A 14,066-nucleotide genomic window follows, 5' to 3' on the forward strand; every position below is an offset into this window, starting at 1 on the left:
TATTATTAAATATGCCTAATGATTAGCTTGTGCTGTACTTTAGTCTGTACTTTAGTCTGTACTTTAGTCTGTACTTTAGTCCTGTATTTTAGTCTATACTTTAGTCTGTACTTTAGTCTGTACTTTAGTCTGTACTTTAGTCCTGTACTGAGTGTGAAGTGCTGAAGAGAAATATTCTGTTTTATTCTCATAAGCAGTTTAAACAAAAACAGAATAAAAATAAAAATGTCATTTAAATAGTAAACTAAAACCTATTTACATGAATAAATCTGAAAATCTGCTTTGATCAACAGAACCTGAGTGTGTGTGTGTGTGTGTGTGTGTGTGTGTGTGTGTGTGTGTGTGTGTGTGTGTGTGTGTGTGTGTGTGTGTGTGTGTTTGTGTGTGTGTGTTGTGCTGATGAGGATATTGATTAAGATAAGATAGTGATTACCATGCTATTTTCTCTCTCTCTCTCTCTCTCACACACACACACACACACACACACAGACACACACACACACACACATTTAACCCATTCCTATTTCTGTTCGATTTTTTTTTTTTTTTTTGTACCTAGGTTTCATAAAATAAAACATTTTTAAAAAGATATGTTGTGTTTTATAACTTTTTACCTTGATGGAGGATAACCTCTAAAGCTGCTGAATTCTGGATTGTGATTGGTCAGAAGGTGTTGATCTGTGCAGATCTAATACGAACGAGCACATTAAAATAAAAGCTGTGACTTCTATAACACACTGTTACTGTATATAAACCTGAAATAATTAAACGGGATAAAATCCACAAGTCAGAAATAATGAGATTATTATGTCAAAAATAAGGAGGTGAGATTTTGCAGCTTGTGGTTCGGAGCGTTTTAGTGTTCGTCCACGAGGTAGTGAGAGTGAAGCGTTTTGTACAGACATTCGTTTAAGGAAATTCTTTTTATTTCTCATTTATAATGATAATTATTTTGCCTATCTATATGTGTAGCTCTGTATCTGTCAGTCTATAATACAGTAGATACACAGAAATGTTGAGGATGGGAACTTCTGCAGTAAACAATAACATGTCTCATAATACTGTGATTATTTACTGACCTTCATTCTTCTATTATTTTTACAATCTATAGCCATAGTCTTACAGTGTGTATATAGGTCTATATGTATTTGTTTGTTTTTCATCTTACATTAATAACATTTTTTAAAAACTTTTTTATTAAACATTGCTATCAAAGATGTGATATCATTAATCTCTTAATGTAACTAACATTGTTTTCTTTTCAATGTGAAAATTTGACTTTAAAAAAAAAAGAAACAAAGGCATAATGTTATTGAAAATCTCCTTTAATGTGTATTTTTAAAAATGAACGATGTTCTCCTGTAGGGTAAAACTGCAATAAAAACAGAAAATCTAATTCTCCTACAGTGTAATTAGTGATCATAACTTATCATAACATACATTTCAGTTACTATCAAATACTCTCCACTGGAAGAGTAACAACTGATTGAAAACTTTTGGCTCTAGCTTTTGGATGTTCATACACTTTAATGACTTTTACAGTTATTGGATTCTTCAGGTATGTGATGCAATACACATCTGCTCCATTTGGACCTGTGTGAAAACATTTATGCATTCATTTATCAATCATGGATTAGCACTCTGATACAATGCTTACTAAATAATTAAAGACTTGAGATGCTTTTATATCTGGTATGTTAAATACCGAAGCAGTACTGAATTCTGGATTCTGATTGGTCACAAGGCGCTGACCCATTTTCTATAATAGCAGCTGTGAAATTAATGCAGCTGCAAATCACAGTTTTTTAGTTTTGTTTTTAATCCGGTGAGGTGGAGCATTCACCATAAAAGTGACTGAGACGTTAGAGTGTCTACACTTCATAACAGTCAGATGTAAAGCAGTAACTTTACGTTTTCTGACATCTTCAGGAGTTTACGCTTTGCCGTTTCTTGGTAGCATGGCAAACTGTGTTTATATTTGTTTGTTTGTTTTTGTTTTTTTTCCAAAATTCAAGAGAGTAAAAAAAGTTGAAGGAGGAAGCAACTGTTTATAGCTGCTACACTGTAAATGAGAACAGGAACTAACTTGTTTCATGGACGTTCCACAACATTACAGTACACCTAACTATATACAGACCAAAAGAACAATAAGTTGTTCTTCAATGAATACAAAATTATAAAATACGTGGGGATTAAAGCTATAGTTCCCAACAATGGCTTTCCAACAAAGTACTAATTTTAGTGTCTGAATTATTTAGAAGTACAAAGTCAAAAGACATTAAGTGAGTACATTCAAAGTAGATATATGCACTGGAAGTATATTAAATAACAAAAAAAATATCCAAAAACTTATTTCCCCTTACTATAGACACTGTTTTCCCACTATATACACTGCTAATACTGTACCACTATAGTTACTGTTATACTTACACTATACCACTATAGATACTGTTATACTTACACTACACCACTATAGATACTGTTATACTTACACTACACCACTATAGATACTGTTATACTTACACTACACCACTATAGATACTGTTATACTAACACTACACCACTATAGATACTGTTATACTTACACTACACCACTATAGATACTGTTATACTTACACTACACCACTATAGATACTGTTATACTTACACTACACCACTATAGATACTGTTATACTTACACTACACCACTATAGATACTGTTATACTTACACTACACCACTATAGATACTGTTATACTTACACTATACCACTATAGATACTGTTATACTTACACTATACCACTATAGATACTGTTATACTTACACTACACCACTATAGATACTGTTATACTAACACTACACCACTATAGATACTGTTATACTTACACTACACCACTATAGATACTGTTATACTTACACTACACCACTATAGATACTGTTATACTTACACTACACCACTATAGATACTGTTATACTTACACTACACCACTATAGATACTGTTATACTTACACTACACCACTATAGATACTGTTATACTTACACTATACCACTATAGATACTGTTATACTTACACTACACCACTATAGATACTGTTATACTTACACTACACCACTATAGATACTGTTATACTTACACTACACCACTATAGATACTGTTATACTTACACTATACCACTATAGATACTGTTATACTTACACTACACCACTATAGATACTGTTATACTTACACTACACCACTATAGACACTGTTATACTTACACTATACCACTATAGACACTGTTATACTTACACTACACCACTATAGATACTGTTATACTAACACTACACCACTATAGATACTGTTATACTAACACTACACCACTATAGATACTGTTATACTAACACTACACCACTATAGATACTGTTATACTTACACTACACCACTATAGATACTGTTATATTTACACTACACCACTATAGATACTGTTATACTTACACTACACCACTACAGATACTGTTATACTTACACTACACCACTATAGATACTGTTATACTTACACTATACCACTATAGATACTGTTATACTAACACTACACCACTATAGATACTGTTATACTTACACTATACCACTATAGATACTGTTATACTAACACTACACCACTATAGATACTGTTATACTTACACTACACCACTATAGATACTGTTATACTTACACTACACCACTATAGATACTGTTATACTTACACTACACCACTATAGATACTGTTATACTTACACTACACCACTATAGATACTGTTATACTTACACTACACCACTATAGATACTGTTATACTTACACTACACCACTATAGATACTGCTATACTTACAGTACACCACTATAGATACTGTTATACTTACACTACACCACTATAGATACTGTTATACTAACACTACACCACCACTGTAGAAAATACCATATTATACTAAAATTATTAAACTATAGACAGTGGACAGTAGGCTAATTTTTCTGTTATTTCAGTTAATGAAGTGATATGGAACCGTAATGTGGTGAAGACCTGACTGGAACTACTTTAGCTGTGCATTAACTGAAAACCAATTGCACACCTCAGAACGTCTGTCAGCCAATCAGAATCGAGAATTCAACAGCACTGTGGTGTAAGACTATAATAAACCATACTAATATGTACACTAATATAAATACTAAAATGCAGACAGAAATACTGTATAGTGTACAGTACACAGTGTACAGTACGATTACTTCACTTACGTACCATAATGGATGCGGCAGGAGAATCTGTCTTGTCAGACTCTGGTGAAACAATAAAAGATGTTATTAATTTTCATTTTAAATTAAATTATACCAACATATACTAAAATAACAACTTTACATACTATTATATTAACACTGTTCCACTACAGAAACTACTCTAATAACACTATGCACCTACAGATACTATACTAACACTGCACCACTATAGATACTGTCATACTAACACTTTAACACTTTAGATACTACACTGTTGTACTTAGGGCTGATTTATACTTCTGCAAGTGTGTATCTGTGAGCAGCTCAGGATGTCATGCAAGGATCCTCACACAGTGAAGTCTTTATACCTCCACATTACAAGTGCATGTCCACTAGGGTCAGTGTTGCATACACCACACCAGAATTTACAGACTTACGCAGGAAAGAAGAGCATAAACAAATATCCCTACTACCCTACTATACAGTAGGTGAAAAGCATAATGCCAAAGGAGTAGTATGTCCAGATTCTCAGTATTCATAAAACAGTAGGCGAGAAATAATGAGATGACTTTTTGCTTCGACCGTGATTCTGCAGTATAGAACCACTGGACACTGCACTATCTCATGAGGCAACGGGACCAGTGCCAGACCAGTATGAATACAGTCTGAGCATACTACATCCCCCATGTTTGCATCGTCATGTGACTCCGGTGTTGTCAATCAAGTACAGTTTATCCACAAACAACAACATTTAATACCTATAGCACTACACTTAAAAAGAGCAGACGTGCTGCCTTCAGCCATATTTGATTCTGAAATATGTGTGTGGTATATATTGAAATATATACCACACATATATACTGTTCAGTACGTACTGCATCAATGGACAGGCAGTAGGTACTGAATCGAATGTGATACATTCTGTCACAGTACGTGATTTCGGATGCAGCCCATGTTTCACTGTAGGAATAACAAAAAATCTTTAATAACGTTTTGGCAGAATGGATTGAAGATGATCCGAGTCACATTTGGTGAAGATCAAATTAACCACTTAGGGGTGAGTTAGAAAAAAAGAGTTTTCAGAACATTCTAAATGGCAGAAATATATTCAGGAGGAAATCGTCTGCATTCGACTCAGCACGAGCCAAGGAATCAAACAAAAAACAAGAATTTTGTTTCTAGGCCTTAGAGATCAAAAGTTATTAGAATAAACGTATGTCAACATTTGAGCAGTTGGTGGTGCTAGAGGGTTTGAGATGAAGACTACAATCTTGCTATGCTTAATGGTGAGACTGTCCTCTATCTGTGTGCCAAATTTCATGACTTTCCCGCAAGCAGTTCTATGCGCTGCCATAGACTCGAGCTGAAGAAGACGAAGAAAAAGAAGAAACTAACAGATTCAATAGGTGCCTCACACCTTCTGTGCTTGGCCCCTAATTACCTGATTCCTCTGTGTAATCCTGTTGAGCTGGAGGACTTGTAGCTAAAATAGAAAACAGCTAATCTTTACTCACAGAGAAAACACGTGAAACTCAACACAGGCTGAGAGGTTGTATCACTACCCACTGTGCAGCATTTTTAGTTTATATACTGTAAAATATGCAGACCTGCGCGTCTACAAGTGGAGATACTGTATTTACATGATTCATTCACTTACATTCTATATCGGGTGAGGCAGTAGAAACAGGTTCGGGAGTAGAAACAGGTTCTGGTTGAAACACTATAAGATCATATTAATCTTAGTGGGTAATTTAACCCTGAAGTGTTTTCACTCGTCTGTATTCAGCATTATCAGTGCCTTTTGTATCGAAGCACATCAATTTAACTAGGTTTTAAATCCATAATTAATAGCAATCATGGCATGAAGATGATTTAGATTTGCTGTGGTTTACGTCACCTGCATTGTATCTTTACTGGGAATCACTTAGAAGAAAAAAGAATAGAGATTGACACACACACACACACACACACACACACACACACACACACACACACACACACACACACATATTAAAAAGTAACAGTGACTGATTAAATTACCCGTTTCCTGCATGTAATCTTGTTGAGCTGGATGACTTGTAGCTAAAATAGAAAACAGCAAAACTTTACATTTACTAATACTATACCACTACAGTATAAATACTACTATACTAACACTGTAGCACTATAAATACTATTATACTAACACTGTAGCACTATAAATACTACTATACTAACACTGTAGCGCTATAAATACTACTATACTTACACTGTAGCGTTATAAATACTACTATACTAACACTGTAGCACTATAAATACTATTATACTAACACTGTAGCACTATAAATACTACTATACTAACACTGTAGCGTTATAAATACTACTATACTAACACTGTAGCACTATAAATACTACTATACTAACACTGTAGCACTATAAACACTACTATACTAACACTGTAGCACTATAAATACTACTATACTAACACTGTAGCGTTATAAATACTACTATACTAACACTGTAGCACTGTAAATACTACTATACTAACACTGTAGCACTATAAATACTACTATACTAACACTGTAGCACTATAAATACTATTATAAAAACTATGTAGCACTATAAATACTACTATACTAGCACTGTAGCACTATAAATACTACTATACTAACACTGTAGCACTGTAAATACTACTATACTAACACTGTCGCACTATAAATACTACTATACTAACACTGTAGCACTATAAACACTACTATACTAACACTGTAGCACTATAAATACTACTATACTAACACTGTAGCACTATAAATACTACTATACTAACACTGTAGCACTATAAACACTACTATACTAACACTGTAGCACTATAAATACTATTATAAAAACACTGTAGCACTATAAATACTACTATACTAACACTGTAGCACTATAAATACTACTATACTAACACTGTCGCACTATAAATACTACTATACTAACACTGCAGTACTGTAAATACTACTATACTAACACTGTAGCACTATAAATACTACTATACTAACACTGTAGCACTGTAAATACTACTATACTAACACTGTAGCACTGTAAATACTACTATACTAACACTGTAGCACTATACATACTACTATACTAACACTGTAGCACTATAAATACTACTATACTAACACTGTAGCACTGTAAATACTACTATACTAACACTGTAGCACTATAAATACTACTTTACTAACACTGTAGCACTATAAATACTACTATACTAACACTGTAGCACTATAAATACTACTATACTAACACTGCAGTATTATAAATACTACTATACTAACACTGTAGCACTATAAATACTACTATACTAACACTGTAGTACTATAAATACTACTATACTAACACTGCAGTATTATAAATACTACTATACTAACACTGTAGCACTATAAATACTACTATACTAACACTGTCGCACTATAAATACTACTATACTAACACTGCAGTACTGTAAATACTACTATACTAACACTGTAGCACTGTAAATACTACTATACTAACACTGTAGCACTGTAAATACTACTATACTAACACTGTAGCACTGTAAATACTACTATACTAACACTGTAGCACTATACATACTACTATACTAACACTGTAGCACTATAAATACTACTATACTAACACTGTAGCACTGTAAATACTACTATACTAACACTGTAGCACTATAAATACTACTTTACTAACACTGTAGCACTATAAATACTACTATACTAACACTGTAGCACTATAAATACTACTATACTAACACTGCAGTATTATAAATACTACTATACTAACACTGTAGCACTATAAATACTACTATACTAACACTGTAGTACTATAAATACTACTATACTAACACTGTAGCACTACAAATACTACTACACTAACACTGTAGCACTGTAAATACTACTATACTAACACTGTAGCACTGTAAATACTACTATACTAACACTGTAGCACTATAAATACTACTATACTAACACTGTAGCCCTATAAATACTACTAAACTAACACTGTAGCACTATAAATACTACTATACTAACACTGCAGTACTATAAATACTACTATACTAACACTGTAGCACTACAAATACTACTACACTAACACTGTAGCACTGCAAATACTACTATACTAACACTGTAGCACTGTAAATACTACTATACTAACACTGTAGCACTATAAATACTACTATACTAACACTGTAGCACTGTCAATACTACTATACTAACACTGTAGCACTGTAAATACTACTATACTAACACTGTAGCACTATAAATACTACTATACTAACACTGTAGCCCTATAAATACTATTATACTAACACTGTAGCACTATAAATAATATTACACTAACACTGTAGCACTGTAAATACTACTATACTAACACTGTAGCACTATAAATACTACTATACTAACACTGTAGCACTATAAATACTACTATACTAACACTAGCACTATAAATACTACTATACTAACACTGTAGCACTATAAATACTACTATACTAACACTGTAGCACTATAAATACTACTATACTAACACTAGCACTATAAATACTACTATACTAACACTGTAGCACTATAAATACTACTATACTAACACTGTAGCACTGTAAATACTACTATACTAACACTGTAGCACTATAAATACTACTATACTAACACTGTAGCACTATAAATACTACTATACTAACACTGTAGCACTATAAATACTACTATACTAACACTAGCACTATATATACTACTATACTAACACTGCAGTACTATAAATACTACTATACTAACACTGTAGCACTATACATACTACTATACTAACACTGTAGCACTATAAATACTACTATATTAACACTGTAGCACTATAAATACTACTATACTAACACTGTAGCACTATAAATACTACTATACTAACACTGTAGCCATATAGATACTACTATACTAACACTGTAGCACTATAAATACTACTATACTAACACTGTAGCACTGTAAATACTACTATACTAACACTGTCGCACTATAAATAATACTATACTAACACTGTAGCACTATAAATACTACTATACTAACACTGTAGCACTGTAAATACTACTATACTAACACTGTAGCACTATACATACTACTATACTAACACTATAGCACTATAAATACTACTATACTAACACTGTAGCACTGTAAATACTACTATACTAACACTGTAGCACTGTAAATACTACTATACTAACACTGTAGCACTGTAAATACTACTATACTAACACTGTAGCACTATAAATACTATTATACTAATACCGTAGCACTGTAAATACTATTATAAAAACACTGTAGCGCTATAAATACTACTATACTAACACTGTATCGCTATAAATACTACTATACTAACACTGTAGCACTATAAATACTACTATACTAACACTGTAGCACTATAAAAACTACTATACTAACACTGTAGCACTATAAATACTACTATACTAACACTGTAGCGCTATAAATACTACTATACTATCACTGTAGCACTATAAATACTATTATACTAACACTGTAGCACTATAAATACTACTATACTAACACTGTAGCACTATAAATACTACTATACTAACACTGTAGCGTTATAAATACTACTATACTAACACTGCAGCACTGTAAATACTACTATACTAACACTGTAGCACTATAAACACTACTATACTAACACTGTAGCACTGTAAATACTACTATACTAACACTGTACCACTGTAAATACTACTATACTAACACTGTAGCACTGTAAATACTACTATACTAACAATGTAGCACTATACATACTACTATAGTAACACTGTAGCACTATAAATACTGCTATATTACCACTGTAGCACTGTAAATACTATTATAAAAACACTGTAGCACTATAAATACTACTGAACTAACACTGCAGTACTATAAATACTACTGTACTAACACTGTAACACTATAAATACTACTATACTAACACTGTAGCACTATAAATACTATTATAATAACACTGTAGCACTATAAATACTACTATACTAACACTGCAGTATTATAAATACTATTATACTAACACTGTAGCACTATAAATACTACTATACTAACACTGCAGTACTATAAACACTAGTCAATATTTGAGCAGTTAGTGGCGATAGAGGGTTTGAGATAAAGATTCCAACCTTGCTATGCTTAATGGTAGACTGTGCTCTATCTGTGTAGCACTATACATACTACTATACTAACACTGTAGCACTATAAACACTACTATACTAACACTGTAGCACTATAAACACTACTATACTAACACTGTAGCACTATAGATACTACTATACCAACAATACCATAATAGTTATGGGTACTCTGCCATTCTAACACTATCCCACTTTTTATATTATTATAATACTTAAGATAATGCTGTATTAGATACACAAATGTAGGTTCTACCATAATAACACTATACAACTGTAGATACTACAATTCCATTGCAGATAAAACTATAATATACTAACACTCTAGACATTCCTACACAACTATAGATATTAGAATACAATTAAGTATACTACTCTAGATACTAATATAAATATTAATATACAAAGCAAAATGCTGTTTATGTGATTAATTTACTTACGTTCTATATTGGATGAAGCAGTAGAAACTGGTTTGTCAGGGTCTGGTTGAAATAATAAAAGATCATATTAAACTTAACAGGTAATTTATACTAACATACAAAACAATACAACTGTCTGCAGTACTATACTAACACTGTAGCACTATAAATACTACTATACTAACACTGTAGCACTATAAATACTACTATACTAACACTGTAGTACTGTAAATACTACTGTACTAACACTGTAGCACTGTAAATACTACTATACTAACACTGTAGCACTATAAATACTACTATACTAACACTGTAGCACTATAAATACTACTATACTAACACTGTAGCACTATACATACTACTATACTAACACTTCGGTACTATAAATACTACTATACTAACACTGTAGCACTATAAATACTACTATACTAACACTGTAGCACTGTAAATACTACTATACTAACACTGCAGTACTATAAATACTACTATACTAACACTGTAGCACTATAAATACTATTATAAAAACACTGTAGCACTATAAATACTACTATACTAACACTGTATCACTATAAATACTACTATACTAACACTGTAGCACTATAAATACTACTATACTAACACTGTAGCACTTTAAATACTACTATACTAACACTGTAGCACTGTAAATACTACTATACTAACACTGTAGCACTGTAAATACTACTATACTAACACTGCAGTACTATAAATACTACTATACTAACACTGTAGCACTATAACTACTATTATAAAAACACTGTAGCACTGTAAATACTACTATACTAACACTGTAGCACTGTAAATACTAGTATACTAACACTGTAGCACTACAAATACTACTATACTAACACTGTAGCACTGTAAATACTACTATACTAACACTGTAGCACTATAAATACTACTATACTAACACTGCAGTACTATAAATACTACTATACTAACACTGTAGCACTATAACTACTATTATAAAAACACTGTAGCACTGTAAATACTACTATACTAACACTGTAGCACTGTAAATACTAGTATACTAACACTGTAGCACTACAAATACTACTATACTAACACTGTAGCACTATAAATACTACTATACTAACACTGTAGCACTGTAAATACTAGTATACTAACACTGTAGCACTACAAATACTACTATACTAACACTGTAGTATTATAAACACTACTATACTAACACTGTAGCACTATAAACACTACTATACTAACACTGTAGTATTATAAATACAATTCCATTGCAGATAAAACTATAATATACTAACACTCTAGACATTCCTACGCAACTATAGATATTAGAATACAATTAAGTATACTACTCTAGATACTAATATAAATATTAATATACAAAGCAAAATGCTGTTTATGTGATTAATTTACTTACGTTCTATATTGGATGAAGCAGTAGAAACTGGTTTGTCAGGGTCTGGTTGAAATAATAAAAGATCATATTAAACTTAACAGGTAATTTATACTAACATACAAAGCCATACAACTGTCTGTAGCACTATACTAACACTTTAACTTTATAGATACTATAACACTAATACTATACTACTATGCATACTATAATACTAATTCTGTAACTTTGTAAATACTACTATACTAACAATACCACAGTAGATATTACTCTACTATACTAACATTTTTATATACATATATGTACAGCATTAGGCAGATGCACTTATCCAGAGCAACTTACATTTATCACATTTATACATCAGAATACTATCCTTCTATTTATATTATTATAATATTAAAGTACTAGAGATCATTCTGTATCATGTATACTAATGTAGGTACTGCTGTAATAAGACTATACAACTGTAGATACTTCTATGCCATTTCAGATCAAATATACTATACTAAAATTCTATACATTCCTATAAAACTATAGATATTAGAGTACAATAAACAATAGTACTATAGATATTTAATATAAATACTAATACACAACCAGAAATACTGTATATATGATCAATGTATTTACCATTTCTAATGGGTGAGGGAGGAGGAACCGATTTGTCAGGCTCTGGATGAAACAATAAAAGATCATATTAATCTTAACAGGTAATTTCACCCTTATACTAGCACATACTAAAATCATACAACTGTCTATACTAGTACACTAACTCTATACCGCTATGGATACAACTATACTAACACTGTAGCACTGTAAATACTAGTATAATAACAATATGACAATAGTTATGGGTACTCTGTCATTCTAACACTATCCCACTCTTTACATTATTATAATATTAAAGATAATGCTGTATGATATGCACAAATGTAGGTTCTACCATAATAACACTATACAACTGTAGAGACTACGATACCATTGCAGATAAAACTATACTATACCAACACTCTAGACATTCCTACACAACTATAGATATTAGCATACAATAGACTATACTACTGTATATGATCAATTCACTTACCGTTTCTAATGGGTTTGGGAGGACGAACTGGATGAAACAGTAAAAGATCATATTAAACTTAACAGGTAATTTAACCCTTATACCAACATACACTTCTGTCCTAAAGTATTGAAACAGCAAGGCCAGTTCTTTTGTTCTTGCTATACACGGAAGATATTTGTAATTTGAGATCAAAAGATGAATATGAGAAGATTGGTCAGAACTGTAGCTTTCATGTCCTGATATTTACATTTACATTTTACTGCATTTGGCAGATGCCCTTAGCCAGAGCGACTTACATATATGTCATGTATACATCTGAGCAGGTGAGGGTTAAGGGCCTTGCTGAGGGACCCAACAGTGGCAGCTTGGTGGTGCTGGGGTTTGAACTCATGACCTTCCGATCAGTAACCCAGCGTCTTAACCACCACGGAGTTCCACTCCTCACATCCAAATATGTTAAACAACTTTGAACATGGCAACCTTTTGTTTGAACCCACCTGTTTTTCATGTGATCAAAAATAATGGAACATGTGACTGACAGGTGTTTCTTGCTTCCCAGGTGTGAACTGTCAGATCAGTGGTTCTCAACCAGGGGGCGTGGAGATATCAGAAGGGGGGAGCAAATTTTTCCAAGAAAAAAACAGACAAGGCATCACTTGGGTACTCGGTGTATTTTATTGCTTTTGAAATAGAATGTGCATAAATAAAAAACCCTGCGTTCCCGCTCCCTCTGTATTTTCTTTTTGTTGGGGAGAGGCGGAGCTTAGCCTGCCTTTTATCTAGCAGGCTATACACTGCAGACCAGCGTTGCCAACTTAGA

The 14,066-nt window shown here is 32.4% G+C and overlaps 1 long non-coding RNA gene across 2 annotated transcripts; it reads right to left on the minus strand.

Moving 5' to 3' along the window:
• Nucleotides 1-1,315: 1,315 nt before the first annotated feature.
• Nucleotides 1,316-13,275, minus strand: LOC108261812 (uncharacterized). Of its 2 annotated transcripts, XR_008396744.1 has the most exons (8): nucleotides 12,811-13,275; nucleotides 12,205-12,246; nucleotides 10,815-10,856; nucleotides 6,246-6,287; nucleotides 5,863-5,925; nucleotides 5,647-5,688; nucleotides 4,231-4,268; nucleotides 1,316-1,593 (listed from the first exon to the last, which is right to left on the minus strand). It is a non-coding gene; the product is annotated as an uncharacterized LOC108261812 (long non-coding RNA). The 2 variants fall into 2 exon arrangements; XR_008396745.1 differs by lacking the exon at nucleotides 12,205-12,246.
• Between the last annotated feature and the right edge of the window lie 791 nt (nucleotides 13,276-14,066).

This window comes from Ictalurus punctatus, chromosome 7 (genome assembly GCF_001660625.3).
Source record: "Ictalurus punctatus breed USDA103 chromosome 7, Coco_2.0, whole genome shotgun sequence".
Classification (NCBI taxonomy): Eukaryota; Metazoa; Chordata; class Actinopteri; order Siluriformes; family Ictaluridae; genus Ictalurus; species Ictalurus punctatus.